The sequence below is a fragment of the Theropithecus gelada genome, chromosome 14, assembly GCF_003255815.1.
Source record: "Theropithecus gelada isolate Dixy chromosome 14, Tgel_1.0, whole genome shotgun sequence".
Lineage (NCBI taxonomy): Eukaryota > Metazoa > Chordata > Mammalia > Primates > Cercopithecidae > Theropithecus > Theropithecus gelada.
This window is the reverse complement of record NC_037682.1, coordinates 120,504,350-120,528,022: the sequence shown is the minus strand read 5'-3', so window position 1 is coordinate 120,528,022 and position 23,673 is coordinate 120,504,350. Positions and strand designations below refer to the sequence as shown.

General features: G+C 43.1%; 1 pseudogene; it reads left to right on the top strand.

Moving 5' to 3' along the window:
* Positions 1-340: 340 nt before the first annotated feature.
* LOC112605985 lies at positions 341-19,671 on the top strand (annotated as a pseudogene).
* Positions 19,672-23,673: the final 4,002 nt, after the last annotated feature.

Here is a 23,673-nt window from a genome sequence, read left to right as displayed (position 1 = left end):
CTGATTTTCACTCACCTCCCAGTGCTATTCTTCTTTATCCCAGGAAACTTGCATCCTCCTCTTATTATCTTCACTGCTCAGAAACCAACAAAGATTTAACCACATGAAAATGCACAATTTTACCCTCATTCTACTCAAAGTGACGTAATTCACCTTGTCCTTCGGGGGTGGGGGGACTTATAACCTCATTCTCTCCTCTCCCTTTAGACACTGAGCATTAGGAAACTGTTACCTGGAGGAAAGGCCCATTAAGGAAGGTACCGTGGTGACCCAAAAACAGCCCTGGAGGAAACATGCCATCCAGAGCAGGCTAGGACCTACTGATGGGTGTCCTGGGAAAATGGCCCCGCTCCACTCCCCACCCCGGGACCTCTGTGAGGTATTTTACTTCAGGAATGATAAGCACAGATCTCTAGCAAAGCTCTTTCTTGACCATAGCCAGTTAGGTGAGAATACAGCCATAGGGAAGAAGGCAGCAGCAGTCAGAGTCTCTGACAGCCACCAAATTGGAGCTCTTACTTCCTCTCCTCCAATCATCTCTCGTGGAACCTAGGCCATCTATTTTCATTTTGGAAAAAAGAAAGCAAAGGAAAGGAGGGGGAAGGGGAGGGGAAGGAGAAGGGGAAGAGAGAGGAAGGGGAAGGGGTGGGGGAGGAGGAAGGGAAAGAGGAAGGGGGAAGGAGAGGGGGAGGGGAAGGGAAGGGAGGTGGGGAGGGGAGGGGAAGGGGAGGGAAAAGAAGGGAAGGAAATTAGGGAAGAATAAAGAGGGGCAAGACAGTGGTCATGGAGCGCCCCCTGATTATAACGTGTCTGCATTTTCTCAAGTTGCAGCTTTCACCTGAGAGTCAGACAGTTATAGATGAATGAGGAACAGGGACTAAATAAAGGAAGTGGAAGGGAGAATCATGGCTGAAGCAGTGGGGTATATTTCCTTTTACTTATTTCCCAGGCAAAGGCCAACTGGTACAAGTCTCCGTGATTGCCTTTTGTTCACGTATTAGGAAATGTGTATTACTTGCTCTGCTGTCCTAGTGTTTCAGGTTTTTATTTGTATTTCTTCATACAATGTCAACAACACATAGGCAAGAAAGCCTGAATGCATGTTTGTGACTTCCTTGAAGGCAAGGGCCCACCTGCCTAGCCTTACACATTGCACACAAGCAATTAATAAACATTTCCAACTTGAAGACTTTTCATTGCTCCCTGGGCTCCTGTAATTTGGTTCCACAGTAGCCTCTGTTATGACATTCCTTGGCTGCTGCTCAAAATCACCATTGCTGTGTGTAATCAGAAGGCCAGTGACAGAAGGAGTAATAGTTTCCTCATTAAGCCATGTTGTGCCTCCTCACCTCCCAAGGCAGGGTACTTCCAGCAGAGGGGTGGGTCCTCTGGTATTCAGGAAAAAGCAACCTCAGAGTTGTTGACAGAAGCTCCAACACAAGCAGCCTCCTAAAGGCCCCGCATGCTCATTATTGTACTAAAGTATTGCACTAAAAGGGGAAAACTAAATATGGTGTCTGGTGCCCAAAAAGGCTCTTGGAAAAGTTTTTGCTGCCAGAAATGGGTCTTTCCTTGAGGACAGTCTCAGCCAATCAGAGTTTTTTCTGATGATGTAATGCTTTGCAAACAAATTGTATTGGTAGGAAAGCACTTAGGTATTGTGAGGGTGTAGAGTTTCCAATGTAGCTCAGGAAAAAATTGTCTGTGGCTTCGTTTAAGTTTCGACTGAATTCCATTGTGCTTATATTTCCAACCAAGCTGAACTTGTGTTTGGCACTTGTTAAAAAATTGGGAATCAAGAAACTTTCTTTTCCTCGGATGTCAAAAGCTGCTGATTCCTTGTCTAAGATGTGTCCATTAAAAAAAAACCAAACCAAACCAAACCAAAGCTAGCTGCTGATTAATCAACGTCTGCCATGTGCCGTGGTCATCATCCCACAGCTGTACTTATCGTCAGCAGAGGCCCTAGGAAGCTGACCAGCAGAGCATCAGCACACAACAGCGGGCAGGAAATGATGCCCCCACAGGTTAGGCTGTGGAAAGAGAGAATCTTTGGGGTGGAAAAGAAGTTAGAGCGCAGGCTACACATGCCTGTGTTTCCATCTGATGAATTCGCAGGCACGCGCTTGCCATAAGTCCGCTATGCACAGCGATGCAGCACTAAATATAGCTCAGAGCTTATTTCCCTCCTTCTGAATGTGTCGTCCCCAGCTCTAGAGCTTTTCCTCCCCCAGACAGAGCCCCTGCTGTCTGCCAGTCTGGGCTGGAATTAGCACACCGGTGCTGCGTAACTGGGTGTCCCTGCTGCTGGAGGCTGAGGCTGGTGCAGGCAGCTATACCCGCAGTTGTGTTCCTTGGTTACCTGCGTCCAGGAGCCTAGGCCACCCACCCTTCACCACATATGCAAAGGATGTCATCGCCTGATTCACCATCTCTGTGATTTCAGACAGCAGGCTGTTCCTCTCCCCACCACCTCTCCACCACACCACAGCCTTTCTCTCTGGATCATCTGCCACGCCCTCTCCTCATCCGGGAAACCTCAGGCCAGCTCCACCTTGCTTCAAGTCCTCCCGTCTCTCCAGTCAATTCTTTTCTCTCAGCTTTTATCTTCGCCACTCTCTTCCCAAATATGGGACAGCTAATTATGGCTGACTCAAACTGTGTCAGTGACTCACAAATATGTTTATGTATTTCATTCTATGTACCACCTATATTTCTTCCCCCCGCCCCCGACCGCAGCCTAGAAGAAAGAGCACTGGGCTTGAATCCAAATGCAGTGTCCTGGGAATCAAAATTGGGATAGTAAAACTTCTACTGCGGGGATTTTGTGAGATAAAATAAGATAATATATACCTGGCACATAGTAGGAGCTTCATAAAGATTGGTTGAATCTGCCCTGGAATATAAACTCTTTACACATTCTTCTTCCCTTATGTACATACTTTTCCATTTCCCTAGCACCCAGTCCCTCTGAGAACAGGGACATGTAATCAGTGCCAATTGACATACCTTGATTTTTAGTATACCTGTTTGGATCAGGAATCCTTAGCAATGGGCAATTTTAGGCATCAAAAATTATAATGGCAATGAAATAATCTCATAGGTTGCGAGGGGAAGTGGGAGCTACTTTCAGTGGGATATTCAAGGCCAACACAGGCAAAATTGCACGGGACACATTGCAATGCCATTACCTGTCACTATAAAGAAACTTTCTTCACCTATTTCCTCTTACTCTTCTGGTCTTACTTTCAGCTGGCATTCAACTAATTAATTCCTACAGAGGTGTTAACGGATAAGGCAGTTCTGATAGGGTGTCAGCCGATAACGGCCCTAAGGGCCCAGCCTGACTTGTTTTGCCAGGCCTCCTATCACATCAGAAAAGCAGCTTCCAGAAGATGGAAACCCTTTGCAGGCCCACAGGAAATGTTTTCCTTGGGATCAGAAAGGAGTGGGAGGCAGGCACTGCTGTTCCCTCCTAAGGCCAGTGATGGCGTGGCTTGAACGCAGAGAGGGGTTTCTTGGGCTGAAGAGGTAGGCAAGACCTCGACTCCTAACCCCCACCTTTGCCATCCTCAATGGCATTTTTTTTTTTTTTTTTTTTTTGAGACAGTGTTTCGCTCTTGTTGCCCAGGCTGGAGTGCAATGGCGTGATCTCAGCTCACTGCAACCTCCACCTCCCTGGTTGAAGCAATTCTCCTGTCTCAGCCTCCTGAGCAGCTGGGATTACAGGCACCTGCCACTACACTCGGCTAATTTTTGGTACTTTTTAGTAGAGACAAGGTTTCACCACGTTGGCCAGGCTGGTCTCAAACTCCTGACCCCTGGTGATCTACCTGCCATGGCTTCCCAAAATGCTGGTGTGTCCAGAATTTATTTCTTCCGGTGGGTTCTTGATCTCACTGACTTCAAGAATGAAGCCACGGACCCTCGCAGTGAGTGTTACAGTTCTTAAAGATGGTGTGTCCGGAGTTTGTTCTTTCTGATATTCAGATCTGTCCGGAGTTTATTGCTTCTGGTGGGTTCGTGGTCTCACTGACTTCAGGAGTGATGCCACAGACCTTCTCAGTGAGTGTTACAGCTCATAAAGGTAGTGCGGACCCAAAGAGTGAGCAGCAGCAAGATTTACTGTGAAGAGCAAAAGAACAAATATTCCACAGTGTGGAAGAGGACCTCAGTGGGTTGCTGCTGCTGGCTTGGGTGGCCAGCCTTTATTCCCTTATTTGGCCCCACCCACATCCCGCTGATTGGTCCATTTTACGGAGTGCTGATTGGTCCATTTTACAGAGTGCTGACTGGTGTGTTTACAATCCTTTAGCTAGACACAGAGTGCTGATTGGTGCGTTTTTACAGAGTGCTGATTGGTGCATTTACAATCCTTTAGCTAGACAGAAAAGTTATCTGAATTCCCACCTGACCCAGAAGTCCAGCTGGCTTCACCTCTCACTGGGATTACAGGCACGAGCCACTGCATTCGGCTGGCATCTCTTAATCTGCTGCCAGGGGGCCAAATGACAGGGACACAGAGGATGGGCTATTCACAGCCTCCCAACGACCTCAGTTCTTAGCAGCCTCTGGAAGGAAAACTTTTTGAACTCTGACCCTTCCAGACAACCCCCATCTGCCACCCCTCCTCCCTGAGTATCAGACAAGGGCACCTTTTGTGAAAGACACACTGGTCTTGCTGGGCACAGCTCTCATTTTGCTGGCTGGGTACTTGCATAATCCTGAGAGTCAGCAACCCCTAAATCTTACACCCTAGACACCTCATTTGTCTCACCCCAATCCCAGCTCTGCAAAGTTGCTAGACGGGTAGATATACATGCAATCTTATTTTTCATTGCTTCGGGATATTTAAGGCACATTCCAAATCACTTTATTTGAGCTACAGTGAAGCCATATTAGAATTTGGAATCGTTGACGCCTATTCTAGAGTTTTCCCTCTATACTAACGCTCCCAGGAGCACTGAAACCCAGCATCCATACACAAAGGATGCATTTAGCTACAACGGTAAAAAGTTCACACTTTTCTCTAAAAGTTCTCCGTGTTTTAAAATACATTTCGAGGAGAAAAAAAAATAGAATTTTGGGTTTTCACCCAAGGTGCCTAATACCTTGGTGATATAGTCTGGATGTTTGTTCCCTCCAAATATCATGTTGAAATGTGATCCCCACTATTGGAGGTGGGGCCTGGTGGGAGGTGTTTCGATCACGAAGGCAGATCCTCATGAATGGCTTGGTGACATCCTCCTGGTAATGAGTTAATTCTTGCTCTATGAGTACACGTGAGCTCTGGTTGTTTAAAAGAGCCTGGAACTTCCTACCTCTCTCTCTTGCTCTCCCTTTTGCCATGTGACACACAGACTCCCCTTCACCTTCCAACAAATTGGAAGCTTCCTGAGGCCTCACCAGAAGTAGATGGTGACATGATGCTTTGTGTACAGCCAGGAGAACCATGAGCCAAATAAGTCTCTTTTCTTTATAAATTACTCACTCTCAGGTATTCAGTGGAATAGCTGATATTTATAGCAATGGAAACAGACTAACACACTTGGCTAATCTAGGTGTTTCCCCCATCCTATTTCTCTGCGTCACTAACTAACTTTACCTGTGCACCTGAACACTGCTTTTCGCAGTAGAAAAGGGCAGGTGGGTGAGCCATGTACCTGTTTATGAGGCTGTCTTAGGAAAGCCTTTCTCAAATGATGTGCAAATTCTGCTGGCAGATCTGCATCCAGCCTCACCAAACCTGCTTTGCTTCAGGCACTGATGCCTTCAATCCATAGACTCAACACTACATTCTCAAGATAATGCAGACCAAGTTAGGCAGGATAAAAATTGTAGGTCTTTCTGTCCTAGTCTTTGCATTCCCTTTCTCAGAGGTGAGGCCCTAGGCAACCACATATCCCCAAAGCTACAGTCTCCTTCCCTCCTTCATACTTGCTTAAAATGAGTATTTTCCTCGTTTTCATACCAGTTCTACTTCTGGAGTGGCACCTGTTGTGAAGTCCTGCCCCTTAGTGGGGCCCTGATCATAGTATCTCTTGCTAGATCCTTCTTTTGAGGGGCTGGACTTTGCTCTCACCACCCCTAGCCCCTTGCTGGGAGTCTGATTCATCCATGCCCATCATCTGGAATACCTGCTGCCTCCCTGATGTCAGCCATCTTCAGCATGTCTCCACTGCCTGTCCCCCGTTTATGTATGGATTTATGCCCAGTTGTGCCTGGGAGTTTCCATGCAACCCTGCTCCCTAGTCTAGACCGTGGGCTCTTTCTGTGGGCCGTGGTACTGCTGGGGTGCTTTCTGTTGGCTGTGTTACCCCATGATTATTTAAATCAAACTGTCTACACATTACAGCCTGCTGTTTCTTGAGAAAAAAATTGCTCGAATCCCACTTCCATCTGCACTCTACATTCTTGGCTATCTATCCTGACTGTAATTCCTGCCTTTGGCACTGCCCAAATCTGGCAGTCTTCCTTTTTCCATCCTCTTTGGACCTTGGCTGTCCTCCCCACTTTCTGGCTGGTTCACCATTCTTCCTGGCATTCTCACTGTCTCAGGGGAGGGGTCTGTATCATGCTTCCTGACCCCTCAGAAATCTTCATTTCTTCTTCTGGTCAGCACTTGTCATGTCTCAGTCCTCGGACTTCCATCTTCTCACTCCCACTATGGTTGAAACCTACCTTTATGCATTAACAACAGTACGATGCATGGGTATGTCGCCTAACTTAAAGAGTCAGGAGGGAGAACAGGACAACCTTTAGTTTTGGCCTCATCTCAGCCCAATTTCCTCCTCCTTCCTCACAGACTAGTCTATTTTTGACTGTTTAAAAACCTGTAGTGGCCAGGCGCAGTGGCTCACGCCTGTAGTTGCAGCACTTTGGGAGACTGAGACAGGTGGATCATGAGGTCAGGAGTTCGACACCAGCCTGGCCAATATGACAAAACCCTGTCTTCATTAAAAATACAAAATTAGCCAGGCATGGTGGTGCACACCTGTAATCCCAGCTACTCGGGAGGCTGAGACAAGAGAATTACTCAAACCCAGGAGGCGGAGGTTGCAGTGAGCCGAGATCATGCCATTGCACTCCAACCTGGGCAAAAAGAGTGAAATGCCATCTTAAAATAAATACATACATACATAAATAAAAACCTGTAGCAAATATGCAACCATATATTCAGTTGTGTGCACATTTTAAAAAATCAGCCTTAAATCCAACTATTTGCTTATCTGCCTGTAAATTTAATTTTTGGTTGAGAAAACATAACCACTGAAGGTGTATGTGGCAGAGACAGTGCACACTCAAATCTTGTATGCTTCCTCTGATGTCCCAGCAGCCTCCCTTGTAGTTAGGTGATGTAAACTATGACTGTAAGTATCTTCTTCCTCCCTCTCTCCCCCTGCAGTGACCTTGATAGCTACAAGTGGAGATGGATCTTTGAGCTATCAGATGGAAGGCTGTCTCGCAGACCCATGCTGGATTTTACATAAATAATAAATGTAAGTGTAACTTTGTTGTGCTAAGTCACTGAGCTTTTTGGGTTTGTTTGTTATTACAGCATAGCTTAACACTGCTCTGACTAATGCCATATACAAAGCTTAAACACGTGTGGGGGTTCATTTCTTCATCTGCCGGCACCCAAGAAGAATTACTTTCCTAAAAACTTAAAATGTATATAAATTATATGTACTTATTATGGAAAATTATGAAATACAAATAAACAAAAAAGAAAGTAAAAATCATCTATAATCCTCTTGGTCAGAGTCATCTACTGCTAACATTTTGGTGTCCAGACATCATGTTTTTTCTATGTATATAGAAATATAAATTTATGTATATATGCACATAAACTTATATTTATGTTTACATATTATTTTAGAACCTACCTTTTTTTGAGAGAGGAAGAGAGCCCTCTGTCACCCAGGCTGGAGTGCAATAGTGTGAGCACGGCTCACTGAAGCTTTGACTGTCCGGGCTCAAGCAATCCTCCCACCTCAGCCTCTTGAGTAGCTGAGATAGCTGAGACTTCAGGCATGCACCACCACACCCGGCTAATTTTTTAACTTTTTGTAGAGATAGGGTCTTGCTATGTTACTGAGGCTGGTCTCAAACTTCTGGGCTCAAGCCATCCACCTGCCTTGGCTTCCCAGAGCGCTGGGATTACTGGTGTGAGCCACTGTGCCTGGACACAACCTACTTTTTTATTTCTGTTAACTTTCCCAAAGCGATAAATACTATTCTAGAACACGATTTTTTTTTTTTTTTTCTGAGATGAAATCTCACTCTGTCAGCCAGGCTAGAGTGCAGTGGTGCAATTTCACTGTAACGTCCACCTCCCGGGTTCAAGCAATTCTCCTGCCTCAGGCTCCTGAGTAGCTGGGATTATAGGCTCATGCCACCATGCCAGGCTAGTTTTTGTATTTTTAGTAGAGACAGAGTTTCACCATGTTGACCAGGCTGGTCTCAAACTCCTGACCTTGTGATCTGCCTGCCTCAGCCTCCCAACATGCTGGGATTACAGGCGTGAGCTACCACACCCAGCCTAGAACATAATTGTTAATCATTGCATAGCACTGCGTTATGATAGCACCATGATTTATATACTGTTATCTACTATCTTCTTCAACTGAAATTGCTGCAGTAACGTTTCTACTTCTTTTCTACATATTTTATCACTTACTTCCTCTCCTACTCACAGACCAACTCTTAATCATCGACATTCATAGAATGCAAATGAGGTAATCCAAAAATAATAAAAATGGTCATGAAATTCACAATGTGATCATTTGGATGGGGAAGGAAGAAGCAAAGTTTTTGCAGTGCATTCATCCTCATAATGATGATTATTATTCATATTTGCTTGACAAATTTTGGGTTTTATTCTGAGTAGTAATAACTGACTTGGTGGTTGCAAAGGAGATGGTAGGGTAGGTAACAATAGAAAGCTGCTTTAATTAGCATTCCATGTGGTTGCAAGAAACAAAAACAACAATGAACTCAAACTTATAGTAGCTTAAACAAAGACAGAAGCGTATTTCACTCTCAGATAAAATTCTGGAGGTAGACATCCCCATATCGCGCTCCCTGGAGTATCAGAGACTCAGGTTTCTTCTACTTATTCCCTGTGGATTTTTTCCATTCCCAAGGTCATTGAGCAAGATCTGAAATGGTTGCTTTAACTTAAACCATCACATCTATATTCCACCCGGAGGAGAGGATGTAAAGAAAGATGAAGAGAATGTCTCTTCTAAAATGCATTTTTTTGGAGGTTGAACATATCAAGTTTGGTTAGACACTTGGCCATATGTGGGTCCAAGGGAGGCTGGGAAATGTTGTCTTTATTCTGAGTGTCTCTGTGCCCAGATAAAAATTGGGGATGCTGGGCCAGGCATGGTGGCTCACACCTGTAATGCCAGTACTTTGGGAGACCGAGGTGGATGGATCACTTGAGGTCAGGAGTTTGAGACCAGACTGACCAAGATGGTGAAAGCCCTTCTCTACTAAAAATACAAAATTAGCTGGGCATGGTGGTGCACACCTGTAATCACAGCTACTTGGGAGGCTGAGGCAGGAGAATTGCTTGAACCCAGGAGGTAGAGGTTACAGTGAGCCAAGATCGCATTATTGCACTCCAGCCTGGGTGACAGAGTGAGACTCCATCTCAAAAAAAAAAAAAAAAAGAAAAAAAGAAATTGGGGATGCTATTGCAATAGAAGAAGGGAAGAATGGGTGTTGGGGGACAACCAGATATTGCTGACATAAGAACCACTAGGTGATTTATAATGCCCACAAGTAAATAATTCAATCCAGCCCCTGATGGAGGAGGATCCAACAAAAGGAAAATATCTATTACATCAACAATAAAATGTAATCAAGCTCTCACAATGAACAGATGGACTAAAAAAATACACATTCAGTACTTTAATTCCTGTTGGATTTCTGAAATCAGCCAGCTCCTTCGAATGAACATGTGCTAAAGAGAAGAACAACTGATAACCTCTTGAGCATCTTAATTAGCACTGGATTTCCTCAGAATGGTGCTGTGTAATACATCAGAAACTGAGCACAGCAGATTCCAGGCACACCTAGGTCTAATTCCCAAGTCCCTCAAATAAAGGAAGTGAGAAGACCAGGACATGTATATAGGGGGAGAAAGCTAGTCACCTTCACACTTCCCAGCTTTTGCTTTCGTGGCTTCAGCTCCCTAGAATCCCTCGTCTCTTCTCTATGTGAAGAAGTGCTGCTCTTCCTTCTCACTCTCTTTTTTTTTTTTTTTTTGAGACAGAGTCTCCCTCTGTTACCCAGGCTAGAGTGCAGTGGCGCAATCTCGGCTCACTGCAACATCTGCCTCCCGAGTTCATGCCGTTCTCCTGCCTCAGCCTCCCGAGTATCTGGGATTACAGGCGCCCGCCACCACACCCAGCTAATTTTTTGTATTTTTAGTGGAGACGGGGTTTTACTGTGTTAGCCAGGATGGTCTCGATCTCCTGACCTCGTGATCCGCCTGCCCCAGCCTCAAAGCGTTGGGATTACAGGCGTGAGCCACCGCGCCCGGCCTCTTCCTTCTCATTCTTGAAGAAACTAGTCAAGTATTTCTTAGGGCGCCTGTTCTTTGACCCTTTAGTTTTGTGTCATTCATTCATTCAGGCATTCATTCATGATAGAGTCTACCATGTACCAGGCAATCTACTAGGCATTGTGGGGTAGAGTGGGGGGACTCAAGGACAAACTAGATAAGACTGTGGCCTCAGGCTGCATATAACACTAATTAGATTAGATTTGTTTAGTCAGACAGCCCAGCACATTGGGGCAAGGGCTAGTAGCCCCGATATGCTGTGCCGTCTGGCTAAACAAAGAATAGATAGCTCCAAGAGGGCAGAAACCTGGTACTTTAATTAGCACATATTTATAGAGCTCTCACTATGTGCTAAGCATATAGCATATATATATTTCTATTCTATGTGCTTAGAGTATATTACTCTTCTAAATCTTATGACAATCCCATGAGCATGTACTTATTATCATCACCCTATTTTGCAGATGATGAAACCGAAGCATAGAAAGGTTAAGTAATTTGCCCAAGAACACACAGCTAGTAAGCAGTGAATGTAAAATTGAATACAAGGAGACTGGCCCTAGCGTGCATGCCCAACTCATATTCTTCACTTCATTACTATTCACACTATTCTGTATTCCCAGTATTGAACAGGATGCCTGGAATCTTGCAGTTATTCAGTAAACATATGTTGACTGGAAATGAGCTGGCTGCTCAACACTGGCCAAGTTATCCTCTCAGCCATAATCCCTACAAAGATAAAAAGAAGTTAGACTGGAAGACCTCTACGATCCCTGGAAATTCTGAACTATGGAATTGTAATTATTTTTCTTATTCACAGCCTAAATCATCTTTTAGCTGAGGTCTGGAAGAGATCTTGTGGGATCATATGTGGAATTCTGGATTTTAGCCAGACATCCTCCATAGTAACTAGGCGAAAATTCTTTTAGTTTATCAAATCCTTTAAGATGTGTCACCTTTTTGAAGCTAAGTAGTAGGTGATTCACAGATTTTATGAATAATGTATAACAGACAAGATATCCAAAAAGTTTCTTCATAAGATGGATAGGTAAACTGCTTTCCTCTTGCATATACACCAGTTTGGTAGCAAAGAATATTTTGGTAACATTTCATTTCAATTTTAATAAGATAGTGTCCTTAGCCACCAAGAGGTATCTAAGAGTGGACACTGTAATATTTCTCAGGCCTCTATTCTTTGTAAATTTAGCTGCTAACAATGCATTACCTCCAATTAACTGCTCTAAATTACTCTTTCAGATTATACTATTGCATGACATTGTTTCCCAAAGACCTGAGCATACAGTGCCAGGCGTTTGACCAAAGGGCCAGAAAATCCCCATGATCTGACCAAATGCCAGTTGAGGTCATTATGCTTTGGCCAGTTCTCTCCTCCCTACGGTGTCAGTTGGCTACTTTAGCCTTCACCACCCAGCGCATGCTGCTTGGTAATCACTGAGTTGGCTGGACTGTCTTCTCTCGTGAGTACTGTTCAGAAAGAGGCATTGAGTTGGGCTAACACTGACTGTAGGGAAGAATATTGGTGGTAATAAGCTTCTCTAAGCTGAAATCAACAGAGGTATTATTTTCTCTGTAGGGCTGAAGTCAACAGGGAGCAGGACTGTATACTCTTGCATTTGAGGATTTAACCTACAGCATGTGGTTTTGACTATTTGTTTGACTTTGAAAGTCCCTGATGTAATGATTTATCATTTTGCTGAGGCAGGATTGAACACAAACACTGTGAGAGCGGTAGAAAGTTCATAGTGAGTCACCTCACCAGCTAGGGAGCCTAGTCAACCACCTCACATCTGGGTATGTCTCCACTTGGGTATCTAATATATGATTTCCTTTAATTTTCTTGACAGCTTTGTAAGAGTCTTATTATTATCCCCATTTTATGCATGAGAGAATTATATGTTCTAGTGCCGCTCACACATTTAAAAATATTTGGAGATCTAAGAACGAGTTTTTTCCCTCAAAGGTTTATTTTGTGGGAGGAGGGCTGGAGGCAAACTTAGGTAGAGAGACGTGAATTCAGAGCACATGCATCATAATCAATGTATGGGGGTTCCTCTCTTGATTGATGGATTGATTTCTTCCTTCATCCCCAATCTCCACTCTTATTCTCTTCCCTCATGAATTCTTGCAAGTGAACCTTATAAATACAGAATTCAGTATGTATGTGTTTTTAATTTACATAAATGACATTGTGTTTACATCTCATTCTCTTTCTTGCTTCTGAAACTCAAAACTAGGATTTTAATGCTCATCCAGGTCACTAAATGTGTATCTAGTTCAATGCTTTGAATTGCAGAGTATTATTCCATAGTAGGCATTCCTGATATTTTATTTAAATATTTCCCTTGTTGTGGACATCAGAATAATTATATGTGTATACATATATTTACTCTACATAATATATATTATGTATCTCCTATCTATATATGTGGGATTGATGTCATAGCACATATGTACATTCACTTCACTAAGAACTGCCAGATGGCTTTCCAAGTGGTTGCACCTGTTTACACTCCCACCAACAATCCATGTCACATTCTTGATATTATTTATCAAAGTTTTATTTGAGTCGATTTACCAATTTTCTTAAGTCTTTGTATAGTGGAACAATTAACTGGAAATCTTAACAAAAGAAAGGTAGGAAGGAGTTAGGCAAGTGTGACTTTCCTGGCCCCTTCCTCAATAATTTCTGTCTCCCATTCTCCTCTCCTGTCCTGTGTTCCTTATTCCCTTCAGATTGTTCCAGAACCTGCTACAAGAAATTACTCTGAACTTTCTCCCTGAACCACTTCCTTCCTTTTCATCAGTTATTTTTTCCTTCCTTCCTTCCTTCCCTCCTTCCTTCCTTCTTCCTTTCCTTTCTTTCCCTTCTTTCTTTTCTTTCTTTTTTTCTTTGACAGAGCCTTGCTCTGTCAGCCAGGTTGGAGTGCAGTGGCACTATCTTGGCTCACTGTGACCTCCACCTCCTGGGTTCAAGCAATTCTCCTGCCTCAACCTCCCGAGTAGCTTGCACTACAGGCAGGCACAGCCATGCCCAGCTAATTTTTTTTTATTTTCAGTAGAGATGGGGTTTTGCCATGTTGGCCAGGTTGGTCTCAAACCCCTGACCTCAAGTGATCCACCTGCCTCAGCCTCCCAAAGTTCTGGGGTTACAAGCATAAGCCAATGCACCTGGCCTCATCAGAGTTTTCTATGCACCTCAATAGAATGTTCTCCATCTCCTTTCTAGGTCTCCAAATTCCTCCTATTTTGTGAGGTACAAGTTAAGAACCAATTCCTCCATTGGAGGAATTCCTCCAATTCCTCTCTAATTACTCTAGCCTACACTTGTCTCTCCTAATTTTGACTACATATATCATGTTTGGGGGTCTTATTTTTATTCAGTTTAACTCTATTATGTTCCATGTTGTTTCCAAAAAGAGAAATTGGGCAAATAAGATGTATAGTGTTTGGTTAGCTTCATTCTTCCAGGAGGTCACTAGTTGTGGACCACAGACTACATCTGACTTACACTCACCAAGTTCTTGTGGGAAAATCAGATACATGCACCAGGCAATATTACCTACCACCTTGAGTCAATCTTCTATAGGATTATAGAAAGATTTTGTCAATAGTAGAAATACATAACAAGCATTACATCTGCAAAATACATAACCAGGCAGTCTTACAAAATCTCTCTCTCACTAGTTATATATATATTTATATATATCGAAAAACTTCGAGTTTGTGGAGGTAAAAAGTATGAGGTGGATCCCAGGAGCTTCTGTGACACTCTCTGCAGAGTTGTAGCCTGTTCCCAGCAGGTGCTGACCTCATTGATCTTTCAACAACCACCTGCTCATTACCTGAACAACAAGCTTCCTAGAAGACACTGATCTTCTTTTTTCATCTCTTTCCCATAATTGAGCCACCAAAATTAAATAATTCAGAGAAATACTCTTACCACCACTGTTACACTATACTATTTTGCATTCTCTGTTTTCTGCATACAAACTCTACATTGCAAAGGGAACCACTAATTGCTTAACCAAAATTTACTTTCTTCTTTCTTACAGTCAAAACTTTGATGTTATCCAAGATGGCATGGGTCTAGCTGTAAAACTACCTTTCCCAGTCTGTTTGGCAGGTGGAAGTCTATGTGACAGTTGTTGCTATTAAAATAAAAGCCACAGATATGGTGTAAGACTTTCTAGAATGCTCTTTTTCTTTCTTTTTGAGACAGGGTCTCGCTCTGTCACCTAGGCTGGAGTACACGATCATGGCTCACTGTAGCCTGGAATTCCTGGCCTCAAACGCTCCTCCCACTCAGCCTCCCAGGTAGCTGGAATACAGGCATGTACACCATGCCTAGCTAGTTTTTTTTTTTTTTTTTTGTAAAGTCCCACTATGTTGTCCAGTCTGGTCAAGAATGTTCTGTAAAAGGAAACAACTCAGTTGGCACCCACCGATGCCCTCATCCTTTCTTTTTCTTTCTGCTTAGAATGTGGTCATGATGGCTGAGGATAGAGGTGGAGCAGGTGCCATGCTGCTCTCATGAGATGGAGACCACATACTCTAAGAAAGCTGAACAGAAAAATAAAAGGTGTCTGAGTCCCTGATGACATAATGGAGCTACCATAACCACCATGGATATCATCTAGGTGCTTTGTAATATAAAAAGAATAAACCCTCTAATTGGTTCAACCATTGTGTTTGCATGTTATTTATTGCATGCAGTCAAACTCAAATCCCGATTGTTATTTGTTTGCTTTTGACAAACCTGTACTCCCAAAGAATCTTGCAGTGGTTCAAAGGCAGCCTGATAGGGAAACCATCTGTTCATCCTTAAGGAGAGCCCAGTGGTTCTCCAGGTCAGACTTGTGGTGTTCACTTATCAAGCTTGTGAGCTCTGCTTCTCTTGCATCTTACCAACTTTCTGCGGCTGATACGGGACATCACCCCTGGTTTAGAGGTTTGTAACAGACTTTCTTCCTTACTAGTGGAGACTTCCTTTAATCGGAAAGACATCAAGTGCCACATGCTTACTTTCCTAGTTTCCTTTGCGGTGACAGTATAGACATGTGACCTAATCTGGTCCAAAGAGACCAGAAGGGAAAGCAACTGGAACACGTGGAAACAAATGTCCTTTCTTCTTCACTGGAAATGATGCCTAGAAATGCTGAGTCATCTGTGGTCAGTGGCATGGAGAGGATGGTAAGACATCGACGGGAAGCACTTGGATGCCTGGCACACCTCTCTGTCATATCCCCAGCCCTGGATGCCAACTGCCTTTGAACATCTGCCTATTGTTTACACCACTTCTAAGGATATTCTGCTCTTGGCACTTAAAAGGACTCCAGTGATACAGGGGTGTCAGAATAGGGCTGGTCGCCTGCTTCAGCGTTTCTTTTCTTTTTTTTTTGAGATGGAGTTTCGCTCTTGTTGACCAGGCTGGAGTGCAGTGGGGAGTGCAGTGGCGCAATCTCGGCTCACTGTAACCTCTGCCTCCCGGGTTGAAGCGATTCTCCTGCCTCAGCATCCCAAGTAGCTGAGATTACAGGCGTGAGCCACCACATCCGGCTAATTTTTTTGTATTTTTATTAGAGACAAGGTTTCACCATGTTGGCCAGGCTGGTCTTGAACTCCTACCCTCAGGAGATCCACCCGCCTCAGCCTCCCAAAGCGCTGGGATTACAGTCATGAGCCACCGCGCCCGGCCCCGCTTCACCATTTCTAAGTCTCTTTCTTTAGAGTAAGCTCCTCAATGCCTTAGCCAGTTAGACCTCTGGGTACCTGCTTGGCTGGTCATTCAAATGCGCCCAGACAGGTCTGAATCTGCAAGGAGTATAGTGTAAATGTCATGCTGGGACTCTTCCTTTGCATGTTTAATGTAACCCCCATTTAATATTGCACATTTTCATACAATGACCACTGTGTGGCATGCTGTTATTTTTTAAAATAGTAAAACAACTTTTATGCTTGATGAAAAATATTTATAAGGAAAACTAATTGTTAAAAAGCAATCAATAGTTTATTTAAAAAATCCACAAACATGAATTAAAATATGTGCAATCAAACATAGCCCTAAATTTTTATCACTTAATTAAAATATTTGAAAATAATTTTCAGTTTTCTTAGGAACAATCCATAGCATTCAAAGAGGATGCCAGAGGATACATACTTTATTTGCTACAAATAAGTATTGTATTACCATGGCCACACTCTAATATTTCTTCAGATGTGATATTTGCTCCTAGTCAATCTGGTGGTATTAATTTGCTTTCTAAATCAGGCAGGGACTGCAGGACAGATAGGCTGAATATTTATTCTGTTCAAAACTTCAAGATACATGTACCTTTCAAGTTGCTCTTCAGCCTCTTTCTTGCCACAGCAGGATTGCTGCTTAGATGGTCAATTCTAAATGGAAGAACTCCAGCCCTCTCTAACTCACACAAAGCACTTGGTTGAAAAGAGAACCTGGCCGGGCGTAGTGGCTCACGCCTGTAATCCCAGTTGCTCAGGAGACTGAGGCACAAGAATCACTTGAACCCAGGAGACAGAGATTGCAGTGAGCTGAGATCACACCACTGCACTCCAGCCTGGGCAGAAGAGCAAGACTGTCTCACAAAAAAAAAAAAAAAAAAAGTGAAAATTTCAGCCAATCATCTGAATGTATCAGCCTCATAGCAAAGCATTGGAATGATTATTTTTTTTTACTTTTCACAGAGATTTGGGCAAAGTAGAGATACAGTTTTTGTTTTTGTTTTTCTTCCTGAAGAAGATACCAAATGACCAAGAGGCAATCTCTGATTTGAAATTACTAGAGAAAATTAGCCAATACCTTTGTGTATTATAACTACACATCGTTATCAAGAATGTTAAGACTCCTGAATGATGAAGTGGTATTCCGCAAAGAAAGACTGCTAAATAGAAATGTGGGGATTCTCTTTTAGAAGAGACTAATTTGGCAAGGAAATAGTTAGACTTGGATTCTGGGTCAATCAGAAACCAACCCTGGTCCAAATAAGAATGAGATAAATTCTTTGTGTAGCTATCACTAGAGAGCTTTGACCCCCATTCGGGTTGCATTTTGATTTTTATTCCATTTGCAAGAACCCTAGGGAGGGGGAGGGCCGCTGGCATCCCTAACCTAGTTCCCGACAGGGACACTGCCCATATTAAACAAGTGCAGGAGGGATGGGAGAAAAAAGAGCTTTTGAGAACATCATGTGCCTTCCTTAGCAGTGCTCGGGGCATCGGTGGACACGTGACTGGAGAACAGTACTCACAGAACCAGGGCAGAAAGGAATCCGAAAAGACAAATCATCCTAATTTACACAAATGAGACCAGGGTTTCCTCATTATTGGCAGGTTCTGGGTGAAATCTCAGATCTCCTGATTCTTTCAGTTCAGTATTCTTCCAGGATATCATTTGGTCAAAAGCTATTAAGAAAGTAAAGGGGAAAAAAAGAAGATGTTGCAACTTTGTGTATCAATGATGGGTATGAGTTTGCTCCTAGAAGCAAGGGATAGGTATTTGCTACGGGTCTCTAGAAAAGACTTCACCAAAAATGCCAACATACTCCTCAAAACAACAGTCTAATTTGGATGAGAAGGACTGCTACAAACATCATGACTCTGAGAAACGCCACTCACTCCTCCCCACCTCCAGCACTCTGGCCAATGGATAAAGACAAAGAACTGGGTTAAACGGGAGCCAAAGCATAAGCATTATTAGGGCCTCAGTGGGCTTTCCTTGTGTCTGTGCCACATGAGGTCAGTGGATGCCATGAAATGGGCTGGGGGTCTGGTCTCACTTCTCCCAGTTCCAAAGGAGAGTGTGAGGTGGGGATGCCAGCCATGCTCTAGACCACTCTGCCTAGGAGCCAGCAACCTTTGAGGAAGCACTTGCGTACCTCGCCAGATTGAACGGGCCAGCCGGGACCCTGTGCAGCGGGCCCTGTACAGAGAGGGGATGCTGGAGCAGTATGCAGGGTGGCATCCCTGACTTTTTCATCCAGCTAACCTGTTCTGGTCTCCTAGCCAGAGAAAGGGGAATTCCCATGGAACCCCTATCTCTGAGAATCTCTGGACAAACCAGAGGTGTCTGTCCAGGGAGTGAAACCATAAATGAGAAGGAAGGACTCATTCCAAAGGAGCGTAGGTCCAAAGAAACAGAGTGCCTCAGACTGACACTGTGAGGCCTGCCAGGGAATATTCCCCAGCACCTAGATTTTGAGAGCAGCCTAGAGCAACCTTAACGTCACTGGATGGTCAAGACAGAGTCAAAGAGGGGAGATTTCACAGATGGGTCCACCAGGCTTCAGGAGGCCTGTGCTGATGAGAGAGGGGGAAAGTGTGAGAAATTAGGAAAAAATGTTAGCGTCAGCACACAACTCTACAAATCAGACAACTCCTATCAGTCAGATAGCTTACGAATGTGGAAAATGTGACAGGTATTTCCGCCGAATGGCAGACTTCCACTGACATCAGAGAAGTCACGGTGATGAAAAGTTTTGAATGCAAAGAATGTGGATGATTTCAGATGCAGCACGTTATTTGTTTGGCATCAGATAATGCACACTGGAAAGAAACCATTTAAATGTAAAGAATGCGGAAAAGGTTTAAATTCAGATGCAGTCTTGATTCAGCTTCAGAGAATCCACACTGGAGAATCTCCCTCTGAATGTAGGGAGGGTGGCAAGGCCTTCGGCAACAGCTCAGTCTTCCTTCAGCACCAGAGGTTCCACACTGGGGAGAAACTCTGTGAGTGTAACAAAGTTGGAAAACTTCTAGTTGTAGCTCAGGCTTCATTGTCCATCAGCAGTGCACACTTGGAAGAAACCCTGTGAATGTAAAGAGTCTGGGAATCTATTAAGCACAGCCTTGACTCAGGATCAGTGAATTCACACAGGAGAGAAGCACTTTGCATGTAAGGATTGTAAGAAGGCATTCAATCAGAAAATAACCCTGATTCAGCACGAGGGAGTTCACACTGGTGAGAAACCTCACGAGTGTAAAAGGTGTGGGAGCCCCTCAGCTGGTGTGGAAACTTCATTACGCATCAGAAGCCACACGCTCAAAAGGCACCTATTTAAGCATAGGGTTAGCCACCACCAGGCTCACTACACCCCTCTTTGTTTCTCTCTCTTTCATGATCTGTAACAGTGTCCCCATTGTCTCTCGTGGACTGTGTTGATTCTTAGCCATATGCCTCTGTCCCCACAGCTCTGCATATCTGGAATGCCCGCTTCTCCACCTGTCCAGTCATATATTTAATTCAGACTCTTGGCTTCCATCATGAAACGTTCCTCAAATTCTCTGAGCCCTTGCCTCCCCAACGTGAACTCTCTTTACGGTTAGAAAAGAAATAAAAAACAAACTCCAGACTTTCAAACATAAGAGGAATATGAGTTTCCAGATTCAAGAATACGCCAAATGCCCAGCAGGATGGATTGGGGGGAACCCACATTAAAGAACACTACTGTGATTTATGAAAACACCAAGCTTAAAGAAGAAATCCTAAAAAGTTTCTAGAGAGAGGAAACAAAAGATCAGAAATGAGCATGGCATTAGATTTCTCAACAGCAACCTTGAAAATTAGGTGACAATGGTGTATGTCTTCAAAGTTCTAAGGAAAATGATTTCCACCCAGAATTCTATACCCTCAAGGGTAAGTATAGGATAAAGGCATTTCAGATGCATTAGATGTGCTCATGCATCCTTTCTCAGAGTGCAACACTAAGTAAGGGATAAACCAGGAAATAAAAAGACAGATATGTGGACACCCTATTTCAGTCTGTATATCGGAAGTCTCCTAAGTGCAAAAACAGAGGGGTTCTGTCCATGTGGAGCTCTATGCATCTTGGAGGACATCCTTAGTAGGGTGAAACTTTCAGAGATCTACCTGGGGCACGGTGTCCACCCACTCTTCTTACTCTGTGCTACTCAATTGCAGTCCGTGCCTTCGCAAAATTCAGGGTGTACATATCCTTTGAGTTAGATGCAAGGCCCTATTTGAGTTAATTTTTTTTTTTGAGACATGGTGTCACTCTGTTGCCCAGGCTGGAGTGCCGTGGTGTAATCACGGCTCACTGCAACCTCCACCTCCCAGGCTCAAGAGATCCTCCCACCTCAGCCTCTCGAGCAACTGGGACCACAGGCACATGCCACCATGCCCTGCTAATTTTTGTATTTTTTGTAGAGATGGGGTTTCACCATGTTGCCAAGGCTGATCTCAAACTCCTGGATTCAAGCAATCAACGCTTCAGTCCCCCAAAGTGCTGCTGGGATTACAGGCGTGAGCCACCACGCCCAGCCTGTTTTAGATTTATCTCACTGCTCTTCCAAGTGACCTCAAGGCAGGAAACATTTTCTTGTAACTTCATTTAGTTATTTTTTATGAACAGGGAAGAATATGCCATTATTTTCTGTTACTTGTGGAAAAGAGGGAAGATGTAAACGTGCTCTGTTTTAGCATCCACTTATGCAGGCAGGTTGATTTTGCCCATTGCAGGAAGCAGAGGGTAGTGGTTAGTATAACAATACCACAGCAAGGATGACTTTGGTTTGAACCCAGGTGCATGACCTTGCTTAAGTTATAGCAACTCTGTGTTCTAATTTCCTTATCTGTGAAATGGGGATGACAATTAATCTACCTTATAGGTTTGTGTTGAGTATTACATGTATTGATGCATGTAGAAGTGCTTTGAACAGAGACTATGCATAATAAAACAAAGTGTTACCTATTAGGGCTTTAGTGATAGCTAGACTGGAAATGGTGGGACTGGGTATAGAGGAAAGGGTAGAGAGGAGAGCCAGCTTTCTTGATGGTAGCAGTTCTGAGTAACAGAGAGAGAGAGAGAGAGAGAGAGAGAGAGAGAGAGAGAGAATGAGAGCGTGCCACGCACGGTCAAACATCCATTGCCCAAGTTTCAAAGCAGGGACAGCTGTGAAAATGGATACCAGACTTTCAACAATCTCAAGAAGGTAAGACTGTCCTCCTCTTCCTGTTTATTACCAGCTTTGTTTTAATAAATAAAGCAAATTGTTCTTCTTTTGTGTTTGCTGTGGTTTCTCAAAAGTTGCCTAGTTACTCTCAAGTTGATTTTTTTTTCAATGAACTTTAGAATTTTTAGAAAAATTCAAATTCAGAAATAAGACAAGAGTGAGCAGCATATCCTTTTAATGTCATATGGGAACAAAGGCCACCTTAGGATTTCAGGGAAATGCACTTAGTTCATTGTTCACTATTGACTGAAGGTCCCAAACTAATTACTTGCTAAGTGAAGTACTTGCTAAATTGGAGTGAAGTTACCTGCTAAGTTGTACATTTCTGTCTGGTAGAGATGCAAATAACTTCTGTCATTTGAAACAGATCACCTCAAAGATTTACGGTCTATTGGGCAATAACCGGTTTGTTTGTTTGTTTAAATCAAATCTGGCAATCTTATCCTAACATTTCTCTGTTAGGTTGCTTATAAGAAATAAATGGTCCAAACTCTCAGAATCAGTCTTAACATCTTACTGGTTTCCTCATTAATTAATGAGTTAAATAAAACCTTTGACATGAGCTTCATATTTGCTGGGTAGTCAGGATGTTACCTTTCTGAAATTTATCTGTTAACAGATTATGTTTTTCCTAAAAATATCTTACTGGGATTTTTATTGGAATTCATTCCATTTATAGCTTTACTGGGGAGAATTGACATCTTTACAATACTGACCTTAACTATTCAGCACCTTGTCTGTTTTTCCCTTTCCTTAGAGTTCTATAGTTTCCTTCATTTAAATAATACACATTCTTGGGTAACTTATATGTTGGTTGTTGTTAATGAGAGTTGTTTCAGTTTTTATTTTCCAACTGGTTATTTTTCGGAATATAAGAAAGTTTTTTGGTGTGTATAACCTACCTTCTTACTGTATTGTCAGGTTATTTTCAATAGATTTTTTAAAGCATTTCCATATTTGATTATAATAATGTTATAATCAAATAATGATAATTTTGCTGCTCCTTCACCAATATTTGTACCTCCTTTATCTTCTCATGAAGCACCTTCAGAACAGTGTTGAGTAATGGAATGGTGGGCACTGTTGAATAACATTATCAGGCTTATTGTGAGATAAAATGTTTAAAAGGCACTAGAGGGAAAGCATATTTTTAGCAACTTAGACACAAAAGAAAGGTATCTTTACATACCTCGATCTCTATTTTCACCTAGTTCCTTTCTCCTGCCAATACCTCCAACCTTGAGTCCTCTGTGTATTGGAGACAGGAAGGAAGTTTCATTAGTTATTATTGCATTAATCATCTGCATATATAGCAACCGTAATGTGCTCTGAATTTACCTGGCATCTCAAAAAAAAAAAAAAAAAAAATGCTGCTTTGATTGAGAGATAAAAGGAGGTGATTTTTAAAGTTGGAAGTGCATTTGGAGGAAGTGAGTTGGAATAGGATATACAATTCCTGCAGGACGGGGCACCCTGTCCAGGTGAAGGGAAGGGGCCAAACAGCATTCCTATTCCTGCCAAATGGCCCTGGTCACTGCTTTGGCCTTGCCAAGGGCAGGGCCCCCACTATAGACTTTGTGGAGCTGCGAGCTGAATACAGAGCACTTTTCTGTGCCTCTTGCCTGTGGAGCAGGCTTGTCTGTCCCAGATCACACTTGAATAGATGAAAAGAATCCGTTTTTGCCTTGGCCCGAGGCCTGCAGTGGAGGCCACAAAGGCGCTTACAGACAAACTGCAGTGGAAGTGCAGCAAAGAAAGGGGAGAGAAGACTTAGGAAAGTTTAAGAAGAAATCAACAAGAGCATGTCTAGCTAATATAGATTGTGAGTTATTCAAATGGTCCCTTTGCTCTCATTTGGAGAAATAAACATTACAAAGAAACTAGTTATGGCCAGCTCCTGTAGTTTTACTGGAATCCTATCTCTCAACCTCTTTAAGAAAATCTAGGTAGAAAGAAAGTTATTCACTCCAAAGGTGGGACCCTGGGAGATGGGAAAACATATCTTGAGCAAGACTGATTTCTCTCCCTCAAGCTTGATACAGGAATTCCAGAGTTTAACCAAAGGAAGAGAAACGCTGGGTTAATGCCTG